The sequence below is a fragment of the Acomys minous genome, assembly GCF_964271855.1.
Source record: "Acomys minous genome assembly, chromosome: 3".
NCBI lineage: Eukaryota > Metazoa > Chordata > Mammalia > Rodentia > Muridae > Acomys > Acomys minous.
The window spans coordinates 131,467,229-131,480,124 of NC_140485.1; the positions used below are offsets into that span (position 1 = coordinate 131,467,229).

At 44.8% G+C, this 12,896-nt stretch overlaps 1 protein-coding gene and 1 pseudogene across 16 annotated transcripts in view; both read left to right on the forward strand.

Annotated features, from left to right (window-relative positions):
• Nucleotides 1-12,896, forward strand: part of PLEKHG1 (pleckstrin homology and RhoGEF domain containing G1) — a 211,379-nt gene that overhangs the window by 133,435 nt on the left and 65,048 nt on the right. The window lies entirely within an intron of this gene.
• Nucleotides 7,208-8,323, forward strand: LOC311595264 (large ribosomal subunit protein eL21-like; annotated as a pseudogene). The gene has a single exon. The product of its transcript is annotated as a large ribosomal subunit protein eL21-like (transcript).

The following is a 12,896-nucleotide window of genomic DNA, read 5'->3' on the forward strand; positions in this document are numbered from 1 at the left end:
AAGGAAGTGAGAGAGAGAGAGAGAGAGAGAGAGAGAGAGAGAGTGAGTGTACGGTGCTCCTTCTAATTTATACAGCATTTATTGTGCTCGTACGTTTTAATGAGGTTCGTTCAGGTGGAAGCCTTTTGAATACTGAGGCGTGGATATGTGTTCCCTCTTAGATGGTAGGACCTGGCAGGGGTATTGTTTTAGTGAAAGCCTATTCTGTGGGTTGATTTAATAGTGAATTTGCACTGTAATGTTCGGCATAATTTCATCGACGTTGCTTAGTGTGGTATCTGGGCACTTTCATGTTGAGCGCGTCTTTCCATTTTATCTTCTAAGAACTCTCACCATCATGAATACACAGGCTATGTCTGGAAACCATTTGAGGTCAATGATCCATTAGAAGTAAATCTGATCATCTCCTGCTTGTATAGACGATGTTTCCTCAGTGGTATTTTTCATAGAACGTGCTACACGAAGAGTCCACTTTGTCCTTTTCCATTATAGTTACCGTCATCTGGAGTACTGTCTGACCGCCTGTCCCTGCCCTGCCTCACCCTCATACCTCAACACCTCTAGCGACACAGAGTAACTATAAGTGACCCTCTCTTCCATTGCCATCCAGTCAGTATGGGAAGGGGGACCTTGTCACGTGCTCACATCAGACGCTGAGGGAGGCTGTGTGCCCAAAGAAGTTAGAAAACGTTATTTATCAACAACTGGTGTTCTCCACCCTGCATTTTATATGTGACAAATACAGTTACATATAAAACCGACACCATCATATCCCCCACACTATCACCACAAATATTAAAGAAGAAAATAGAGGGGATATCAACGCGCTTATGCACTGAGATTGTTATTGTCTCAACTGAGTAGAACCGAACGGCTATAAACCTGTGGTGTGCCTGCTGCTTCTTAGTCACCTAAACTGTGTCCTTGTAGCAACAAAATCACTAAAAATGACCTCAGAGGCAACTGAAATGTGTTTACCATACATTGGGCATAGTGTGTGTGTGTGTGTGTGTGTGTGTGTGTGTGTGTGTCCCTGTCCTCATAAAATGCTACAAATGAAGTCTTCCTTTAGGTTTCAGATAAGATTCAGACAAATATATATATCTTTTTACTTCTCTTCTCTGTACTTTCCCCCATCATTCCTAGCTATATGCCTCCTGACCCTTTGCTTTCCTACCCATCCTGTTACATTCAACTTACAGTAAGATTCTCTGAAATTCAATGTCATCGCTGATGCTTTAAGTTAAAAAAAAAAAAGTACAGGCTGTGTTTATCGTGTTAGTGTTATGGAAACCTTATGGCTAGAAGGGAATTAAGGAACAGAAGGGACAAGCCTATCAGCTACCATATAGTTATCAAAATTGCACGTGGGAGTTCATGGCTCTTTGCACTTTGCTTAAGCCCTTAAGACATCTGTGTCTTAGTCTTGGGTGGTAGTGCACACCACCAACACTTGAAAGGCAGAGGCAGGTCAACTTCCGTGAGTTTGAGGCCAGCCAGGTCTACAGAGTGAACACCGAGACAGCCAGGGCTACACCAAGAAACTGTCTTGGACACAAACAAACAACAAAAATCTCAAAAAAAAAAAAAAAGAAAGAAAGAAAGAAAGAAAGAAAGAAAGAAAAGGGTTTTTAGTTTCTTTTTCTTTTACACTGTTCTAACTTTTTAAAAAGACAATTCTATAGGCATTTTGATGAGTACTTGAAGAAAAAGTAAACAATGAGAAAACAATAGTGTTTTCTCACCCAGCATGCACAGAACCCCAAGGTCCATCTTCAACCCCATATTAACTGGGTACAATGTCCCAGACCTACATCCTGGCACTTAGATGATGACGGCAAGACCAAAAGGTCAAGGTGGCAGGTGGCAAGTTTGAAGCCAATTTGGGCAACACGAGCCTCTCTTAAGAGGAATGAATAAAAAAAAGAGTATTTCATTCTATCTCTGCAGTGTGAGAGTAGACTCATTTCTGAAAAGTAATAAGCTTGCTTAGAAAATACAAATAATTTCAAGAAAGTTTTTTTGTTTTGTTTGGATTTAGGATTTGCCCAATTTGGTTGAATATTCTTAGGTCAAGTACAGCATTTGCTGCCTAGGAAGTTGTTGGCACTCCATGGAGACTGGCTTTACTGGTAAATTCAGGGTTAGATAAATTAAAGACAGCCATGGGGGGGAAGTAGACACTGACAGATGCTGTACTGGACTCAGACGTAACCGAGCCTGTGTATTCCGTTTGCCTAACTAAGCGCTTTTAAACGCATGCAACCAAAAAGTTCCTTTCTACTCCTATGGCTTTGCCTTTATTTTGACATTTTGTTTAACTGACATGTAAAGTTATTTTAAAAACTTAGGTTAATGCAGGCCACTGAGTAGCTGCTTTTACTGGTCCACGAATGGGCCGCTCATATATTTCAAAGTCTGCCCGTGGGCAAAGTCCTATTGCAGATCTGCTAAGACAAGTCCTGTCCGCTGGCTCAGCATCCTGCTGCTCTTCTGGGTATGTGCCATCTTGAATATTCAATTATAATGTGAGTGGGGAGAAAACTATAAATTTCAGGAAATTATGTTCTCAACAAACGGACCTGCATTTGGGAGAAATTTCGTGTGGCCAGATGTATCTGCCAAATTAAACATCTTACCTGTACCTGATGATGTGAGTCCTGGGAGAGAATTTACCCAGACCATAAGAAAGGCCTAAAGAGGATGCAAATGACCGAGCACCCCTATTCCATAGCACAGAACAAGAGCAACTTGCTTATTGCACCTTGTTACCTGTGTACTTAACATGGTAACTGTTCTCCTTGTGTTTTCAATTTCTTCGCCACAAAGATAATTTTGCCACTTAAAACCAATGATGTCATTCTACTCAGCATTTTGAATAGAACTGCTAAAATCATTTTCAAATGCTAAAATACAAATAAAACCAACTGTGACCCAAATACCTAAGGACAAGTTAAAGGGAGAAGTTGCTAGTTTTGGCTCACAGTCTTCAGAGGAATCAGTCCTTCCTGGTGGGGGGAGGCGTGGCCGATCAGAGCCACTTACAGACCAGTGAAAGAAAACAGCTAAAGCAGTTTACTTAAGGTGAGTCCTCACAGAGACTCGTGAATGAAGCTTCCTAGAAGCAAGCTACTTTTCTTACTCAAAGTCCTCTATGCCTCAGGCACTAACAAAGAATACAAAGAACGTGGATCTGTGGGAAAGAAAGAGTTTGTTGTCTTGTCTGTCATTAGGGAGCAAATCCAGGGTGTAAGACCGAGGAATCTGCAACAATTAGCCTCACTTCCACCCCAGCATAAGGCAAAAGTGATCCACAGTTTACCCTTCTGCCAGTAATTCTGGTATAGGTCACTTTTGAGGTAAAAAGTTACCTTTTCCTCTCCTGCAAGGCCAAGTCTTCCCAGATTTGCTCATGTGTGGTCACTGGGGAACCGGTTAACCCCTCTAGAGACCTATTTGACAAACCTCTGCTCCGAGACGGGAGCTGCCCTGCCAAGCCTCAAGTCCTCTCCAAAACAAAATCAGGACAAGAAGCTACCGATAGAATATGTAAAGTTACCCATAGTCAACCCATCCAGAATGTTCAAAGCTGACTTTGTGTTGGTCCACTTAGGGAAAATTCCTACTTCAAAAATAGGAATTAGTCAAACATCATAAGGACCCCTCATGAGAAACAGGCAATTAACGGTCATCAGCCAGATTCATACCTAGGATAGTGAGCCCTCGTAAACAGTTCAAAGGGGCTATTATTTGAGCAATTAAAAGCTATCGCTGGAGAGATCTGGTTTGGAGGAACAACAGGAACCTAGGCAGGGCCTTTCTAGAGCAGAGGCTGCTGGGAGGCCCTTGGGAGCATCCCAGCACCTGGCCAGACCCTTCTGCATCCCAAATGCTGATGGATTCGCATCTGTGGGGCTGAGGGAAGTTTGTCTTGATGAGCCTCATATTCCAACAGCCATTCAACAAAGAAGAGGCCCCTGGTCCTCGGGAGGGTGTGGCTGATGTTGTTATAAAGCAAACAGAAACTTTTAAAGGCAGCATAAATCACCCTCTCATCCTCAAGGGGTATAAGAAAGTGATGAAGGTTACAGGCTTTCAAAACTGTCAGAGCTGCATCTGAACCTGTGCTTAGCTACTTCCCAATGAAACCCACTGGTTCCTGAGGATTTTAAAGGGTTTTTTTTTCCCACCTGAAAAAAAAATGGGACTAATGTGCAATGCTTACACAGTACTAAGAGTGCAATAAACATTTTAGGTACAGTCATTATTCTCGTTAAATAATTATTCATGCCATTAGCTCTTTTATAAAGCCAGTCACTTCTGGTAGATTCTAAACATTGGCAGACCTATAATGGCGCACACCTTTAATCCCAGCACTTGGGAGGCAAAGGCGGGTGGATCTGTGTGAGTTGAAGGTTAGCCTGGTCTACAGAGTAAGTTTCAGGACTGCCAGAGCTACATAGTGAGACCCTGTCTTGAAAAACAAACAAACAAAAATCTTAACTTCATACTTTTAATTTTTTACACATGTGTGCATGTGTATGTGTGCACACATGCAGGCGCATCTAATGCACATATGTAGAGGTCATATGACAAGGAGTCAGCTCTCTCCTGCTTAGGTCCCAGGTGTCAAACAAACTCAGGCCATCAGACTGTTTCTACCTGCTGACCTTTCTCACTGACCCTTACCTTTATACTTTTAAAAGCTCACGTTATATGGACTGGAGAGATGTCCCAGGGGTTAAAAGCACACATCGCTCTTCCAGATGATTCATCGGGTTCCTAGCACCCATGTCAGGCAGCCTACACCTGCTTGTAAGTACAGCTCCAGCAGGCCCAACTTTCACTTCTGGCCTCCTAGAGAACCTACACACACACACACACACACACACACACACACACACACACACACACACACAATTTTTTTAGACACAAGATACATATAGTTTGCTATGCTTTTAAGTATACCTGACCCGTCTACATGTAATTGGAATTTGTTTCTAACAGATCAAAAGGGTTTTTATAGTGGAATGAATTCCTTCTTTCAGGGTGTTGATTTGGGCTGAGACGAGCCGGGGTTGATTTAATGGACAAAGCTCTGGTCTGGACTCCATGCTCATGTGACAATCAGCTGTGTGTCCAGAAACAAATGGCCGGTCTGATCTCAGCCTCTTCCACTATAAATAAGTCTAATTCAGAAAGCCCTGTCTGCAGATGACTGGCGATCGCATCTCCACCAGCCTCAGCTCTCAAGAATGCAGCCCAGACACAAGTGTGTCTTTTGAGCTGGCAAAATAGATGTTTCCAACACTAGACAGTAAACCCTGTGTCTTTACCCAAGAGGCCAGGGCTGTCACTAAGAGCCCATTTACCCTACACATCTAAAATAAGCTTAATTACTTGGTTTCATGCCCTACGGCAAGCAGAGGGGTAAGACTGAGGTGGGTGTGGCAGCACCAACAAGTCAGAGGAAAGATCTCCTCAAATGGGAAAAGTAAGAGTCCGTGCAGTGGTTCCCAACCTTCCTAACACTGCGAGCCTTTAATTCAGTTCCTCACGTCCTGGTGACCCCAGACCATAAAATTATTTTTGTTGCTACTTCAGAACTGTAATTTTGCTACTGTTGTGGATCATAATGTGAATAATTTTTGGAGCTAGAGGCTTGCCAAGGGGGTCACGACCCACAGGTTGAGAACCACTGTTTATGGAATGGGTACAAAACTATTTCAATCATCCTGATGAATTTTATTAGAGAGTTAAAGCCCGGGTATAACTGGTCTTTTCTATATTTTTTTTCAGAGTTAATTTCTTTTTTATTGTGTGCACAGGAAGGTTTTGCCTGCATATATGTATGTACACCACATGCATGTGTGCCTGGTGCCCAAGATGGTCAAAGCAGTGAGTCAGATCCCCAGGAACTGGAGTTATGGTTGTGAACTGCTGTGTGAGTGCTCGGAACTAACGCTAGGTCCTCTGCAAGAGCAGTGAACATTTGTAGCTACTGCCATCCACCCGGCTCCCACTTTCTGATGCACCTAAATAGGGAAAAGTGGTCACATTGTGATGGCTGCAGTATCTAAAATATGTTGTCTGAGGCTCTTCTTTCATAAATAAAAGGAGCTTCTTTCATTAATTTTTTTATTTAAAGAATTTTTTAGTGAGAGTAGACACAACTGAATGTTTTATCCCCCGCCCATGCCAGCGGTAAACACACTTACAGTGTTGTGTGATCAACGCTATTGTCCATGTCCAGAACTGTATTATCATCCCAGCCAGAAACTCTGGACCAGCCAAGCAGTCCAAGAGGCTGAGAGGTCCCCGTGGGTCAGGGTGTTTACTCTGCCAGCACCAGGACCTGAGTTAGAATCACTAGAACCCATGTTCCAGAGGGGATCGAAAAGAAAAGGAAGGGAGAGAGGAAAGAGAGAGAGGAAGGAAAGAAAGAAGAGGGAGCGGGAGCGGAGGAGGAAGGAAAGAGAGAGGGGAGGGAGAAGAAAGAGAGGTGGGGGAGGCGGGGGAGAAGCTAGGCATGACCGTGTGTGCCTGTAACCCTAACACTGGAAGTGCGGACAGGAGGGTCTCAAGAGCTCTGTAGCTAGCAGGGCTGGAATAGCAGGCTTCCAGCTCAGTGATGGGCAGTCACGATTAGCAGTGATTGAGGAAGTCACCTGCTATCCTGATCCAGTCTCAGAGCATACACACACATACACACATACACACATACACACACACACACACATACACACACACACATATACACATACACACACACACACAAACACACACACACACACACATATACACATACACACACACATACACACACACACACACACACACATACACATACACACATATACACATACACACACACATACACACACACACACGCTTGCACATATACAGACAGACAGACAAGTACAATCTGCTGAGTCCATTGTTGCTGTTTGTGGACATGTGGTTTCAGACTGATAGCCTGTGTGTGAATTGACAATCCTTGGACTTGTCACTGGGCAAGGTGAAGTCTCTTTTTCTCAACAGCCATCAGTCGCCTGTAGGTTTTTTTCTAGAGGTGGGACCTGTGAGATTGAACATATCTTTCTTCACTTATCCAGCGCCAAAAAATGAAATGACATCTCATAAAAAGGGGGGGGAAATCCCTCTATGGACAAGGGAGGGGGCTCTGGCAATGAAAGGCACAGAGTGACAAAGACCGGCACTTACTGTGAAGGCTGTTTGTGTTATCAAACTAAGCTATAAGAAAAACCCACTCACTTTTGGCCGCAGCCATCTTGCAGTAACTCGCCAAAATGATGAACACAAAAGGAAAGAGGAGGGGGCGCCCGCTATGTGTTCTCCAGGCCTTGTAGGAAGGGAGGATGGAGTTGTTCCTTTGGCCACATACATGTGAATCTACAAGAAGGGTGATGCTGTAGACACCAAGGGAATGGGAACTGTTCAAAAAGGAATGCCCCATAAGTGTTACCACAGCAAAACCGGAAGAGTCTACAACGTCACCCAGCATGCTGCGGGCATCACTGTGAACAAGCAGGTTAAGGGCAAGAGTCTCGCCGAGAGCACTGAGCACATCAGGCACTCTGAGAGCAGGGACAGCTTCCTGAAGAGTGTGAAGAAGAGCGACCAGAAGAAGAAGGAAGCCAAGGAGAAGGCCACCTGGGTCCAGCTGAAGCGCCAGCCTGCACCACCCAGAGCAGCACACATCGTGAGGACTAGTGGGAAGGAGCCTGAGCTGCTGGAGCCTATTCCATACGAATTCATGGCCTAATATGCAAAAGGAAATAAAGGGCCTGGACTGTAAACTGTTTTTTCTTAAGTTAAAGTGTGGTGTCTTCTCTCTTAAATGTTAAAGAAAAAAAAAAAAAAAAGAAAAGAAAAGAAGCATCCACTCAAAAGGAGGTCATAAAGGAATGAAGAATGGATGCAGACTAAGTTTTTTCCATAAGATGCCTTTAGAAGTGTGTGTGTGTGTGTGTGTGTGTGTGTGTGTGTGTGTACTTGTATACGTGTGAGCATGTGGATGTGTCTGAGTGTGTGTGAGTATATATGTGTGAGCATGTGTATGTGAGTGTGTGTGTGTGTGTGTGTGTGTGTGTGTGTTGGGAGAGGCCATTCGTTATACTTTAAAATATTTCCTTTGTTATTTTAAACTAACATGGACAAGCAGTGCCCTGTCGCTGTAGGTCAGGCCTTCTGCATGCGGGTTGGTGATGTGAACTTGGAGCTGCAAAGTCCTTGCATTGATATTAATCTTCGTGGAAGTTATTTCAAATAGCCATCTATCATGAAAGTAAAACTACTTGTATTTTAATCAGGGGGATAATGAAACTAGCTCAGAGGTGGGGGAGGGCTGGGGATGGGGGTCTGGGGAGGGGGAGATCGAGGAGTGTGTCTTCTGTTTTCCAGCAGGCCTTGCCTTTGTGATTGCAGCCAGGCTTCCAGCAAGCTGTAAGTGGGACGAGGGGAGGGTGGGGCCCGTGAGCTAGCCTGCAATAAAGGCGGAGTTGAGCAGAGGGCCCCTTTTGTTCCGTTCTGCACAAAGCAAGGGATAAATCACGCCCCCTGAGGTCTGTTTAAAGCCTGGACAATGATGTTGCAAACGCAGAGAAAGGGTGGGAGTTAATCTACTTTTGATTAGAAAAGCACTTCTTTTCTGGCAGAGAGGTGGGAGTTGAGTGGGGTGTGAGGAGAGTTAAAAGGAAGAAGCCCGGCTAGCAGCCTGCCTCATCTTCCAGAGATGGCAGTTGTAGGAACTGGCCCCTGGACAAAGGAAGGAGCTCTGGAGGACTGTTAGAGCTGCTTTGAAATTGTGCACAGTTCCTGCCACTGACAGAGTGACAGGGCCTCCCTTAACCCTTGCCTTGCTGGCTCTCTTCACCCTGGTAGCCCAGGCTCACATTACAGGGACTCAATTCGGTCCTTCATGAGCTATAAGCTAGGGCACAGGTCCTACCGTTGCCCACCCTTCTGTGTGAGAGTGAGAGCTCAGGAGAAAGTTGCCAGCTCTTGTGATGGCCTCTCAGGAGAAGGTCTGATGCACCGAGACACAGGGTAGCAAAGACCAGGGACTGAAGGATGAGTTAACTAGGTATTTTAGTTTGCTTCCTCCTGCTGCTGTGGTAAATACCAGAAACAAAATAACAAAAGTTTATTGTTCTTGTACCTCCCAGGAACACCTGTCCAGTGGTGGTACAGCCCATAGTACACTGGGCCTTCCCACATCAATCATTAATTTTAAAAAAAAAAAGTCCCACACATATTTGCCTACAGGTCATCTTGGTCCTCAGAACTTAGAGCCAGTATGACAGAGGCAAATAAACAGATGGCGAGAGAGGAGAGTGGATATGCTCACAAGATATGGTTTTCATAAGTGATATTTTGGGAGGTTATAGGGATATCTATAGCAGCGATTCGTAGTTGTTTGTTTGCACTGCTGGGACTGAAACCAGGTGTTAGCCTACTGGCCCCTGTCTGCCTAGCAACCTATGATGTCATTACCTACCTGCCACTAGGCATGCCCCTGCCCAGTATATAAAAGGACAAACCTACCTTGTACCTCTCTCTTACCTTTCTCCTCTCTCTCCCTCCCTCCCTCCCTCCCTCCCTCCCTCCCTCTCTCTCTCTCTCTCTCTCTCTCTCTCTCTCTCTCTCTCTCTCTCTCTCTCTCTCTCTCTCCTCTCTCTGGGGTGCCCCTACCACTATAATAAACTTCTCATATCTGTTGCCTGGCATCTTTTTTTTTTTTTAAGCATTACACCAGGACCTTGTGGGTACTAGGCAAATCTAGGCAAATGCTCTACCCCTGAACTATAATCCCAGCTCTAATTCTGTGATCTAAACAAAATTAGATTGCATGCTTTCCATATATAATTGCCACTTCCACCTTTTGCAAGACAGGCATTTACTTGAGAAGAAGTGTGGCGCTTGGGGCCAGAGGCAGGGTTCACTATGGAAGGTCTTGTCCCCTGTGGTTCCAGGCACAATGTGATATTAACACACCCGTCTGCCAGTTGTCGCCTTCTAAGCCCTGAGGTATGCTGCTGACTGACCTCTTAATAAGACTCCACAGCTGTAGCTCTTTTGTGGGAGCTATACAAAGCCAAACCTTCCATAAGCTGACCACCACCGCAGCCCTGTGCTAGGTGTCTGGTACCTAAGTGGGGCTCCACACACTGGCTAGTGGCAGCAGCTCCTGTGTGGCCTTCCTGGTCTCAGTTTCCTCCTCAACTGGGCAGACCACAGCTGCTTTTGGTTCAAAAGCAAATAAAACAATGTTTACAGACTGAAAATTTATAATAAGCTCTGCCCCCATACTCTCCAGTGCTACTGGTGTCAACAGAGGTAGTGAAGCACTTCCTACCAACCATCTATGGTAGGAAAAGGTCCTTCTAATTGTTGGGAAGACACAGCATAAAGAGCCCTGTTGCCATCTGTGTGACTCAGTAAATGGAAGCTTGAGCTTCCTTTCTAGATAATACTATCCAGGTAGCCCCTACTTTGGTGGCCGGTTGAAACCTTATTTTGTGTCAGGGTCAGAGTTCCAAGAAATTCAGCACAAAGAGCACAAGGCTTTGTTTTTGAAGCCCATGTCTGCTCCACTGGATGAACTCTGAGAAAACACACTTGGAGAATTGGGTACGTGGCTGTTACCTGTTACGGACTTTGTGCAATAGTTGGGGATTTTATGAATTTACTGATCTCTCTCTCTCTCTCTCTCTCTCTCTCTCTCTCTCTCTCTCTCTCTCTCTCTCTCTCTTTCTCTCTCTGGAGTGCCCCTACCACTATAATTTATGAAATAACTGATATGATCCATCACTTACTAAGTTAAACATATAATAACTGGTAATGTGAATATGGAAAGGCCATCTCTCTTTGAATGGATCTTTACTCGGTCTTTTTATTTCAAAATTCCTAGAACTGATTTCTGGATAGGCCGCAGGTCATTATTGAATGTGTGTCCTCGGAGTGTTTTTTGCTTCTGAAATCACCAGTCGTCTTTGAGCTCGTAAGCCATCCATTTGGCAATGTGACGTGCAGGGCCATGGAGAGAACTGGCACCCCGTGAAGGAGAGTATGAGAACACGTGTATATGGTCTGTGTTGCCCTGAGATGTTCACAGTGTCTATATGCTCCCATGTGAGACAGTGGAGCCCATACCAGTACACAGCGACAGAATGCTTCGCATGCGGGTCCTGAGCCCCCAGGTAGACCTGTCTACTTCAGTGTGGCAGCGCCTCCCTTTGACCAGGGCTGTGCCTTCCAGTGGTAGTGTTCCTGTCTTTGCTGTGGGGATCTCTGATCTTCATGAGGAATGCCTAACCCTTCAGCTTCAAAACACAAGAGTTCTCAGGCTCTTATAGAACTGTTTGGTTTTGGCTTGTTTTTTCGTTTTTCATTTTTGGTTTTATGAGACTTGAAAACTAGCACAGTACTGAAACCGTAGGTGGCTGGCAGGGGCAGCTGTATGTCATAAGAGCAGCCGTTCATGAGAAGGAAGGAAACGGCTGTATGTGCGGGTCAGAAGACACAGTAGAGTCTGAGTGTTCAACAGTAAGAAGCCGAAAGCAGATTTGGTGGAGATTAGCTGATGACTCTTCATGCAAGGAGGGTAGTGTGCACAGACATCAGACAGCAAAGAGTTGGTTGTGTAAATAGGACTGGTGGGAACTCATTACACCCTGTAGTGATCCTGGCACAGGGTAGGTGCCTGGTAAGTGAGGGTGGTTGTATTTGGTTGGTTCCTAATACAAACTACATTTATTTAACCCCTAGGATCAACCGGTAGCAAACTTTCCTCTTATGTAAAGATGTGTGTTGAAGAATAAAGCCTGTGCCGCGGGATGCTGGGTTTCGGTGATTGGCTGGCCAGCAGAGTCCTGGTGTGCATGCGACATCAGTCACTTCTTCTGTGAGAGGCCCTGGAAGCATAATGGAAACTGTGTATGCTTCCAGACACGGGGGACGAATAGTAACATCCAGGCAGGGTGTGGTGCAAATTAAAAGAGATAATGCCTATAATGTAGGGTGTTGGTACCTAGTAGTAAATCTGAGAATAATCATGATAATGACAAATAGCCATGAATGGAAGCTAAAAATTCTAATTATCTTATAATGTGCTCTTACTTTACTGGTTTGGGATTTGTTTCATTTTCCCTAAGTACCGTGATTCAATTGAGGCCAGCCGCCTCTGCTTGTGATCAAGTCAAATTAGCTTTTTATTCTCAGGTATGGCCAACACACACACAACACATCTGTCCGTTACGTCCTCGGGCAGCCACACTTTCTCATCTGAGGATATAGCCTTCTCTAATTGCGTCTGCCTGTTTTCTTACATAGTTTGGTGCCGGGAAAGCCAAAATCAAATTTAAACAAAAGAATGCTATGTGAAATCAACAACAGGTGGAGGAAAGGATAAAAAGAGATGGAGGAAGGAAAGACAAGAGAGGGCGAGTTGGGCCAGGCAGTGGTGGAGCACACCTTTAGTCCCCGCATTCAGGGGGCAGAGGCAGGTGGATCTCTGAGTTTAAGGATAACCTAGTCTACAGATTCTGTTCCAGGATGGCCAGTGCCACATAGAGAAAGCCTGCCTCAAAAACAAAGAAAACAAGACAAACAACAATAACAAATAAACATAAATAAATTTTAATAAAAGAAGAAGGATGAGTCACAAGAGAGCAGTTGCTTTTCCTCTCTGCTTACCTATGTCAAAGGACAAAGTTACATACAACACACTTGTTTTGAGGCACTCAATTGGTGCATTGAGGACCAGGTGCTACCTTATTCTAGAACAGGGGATCTGGGCTCAGGGATCCTGCTCAAACTATGGCACCAGCCAAGGACAATACGTGCAGTAAACCTAGAACCCCTATCCAGATCTA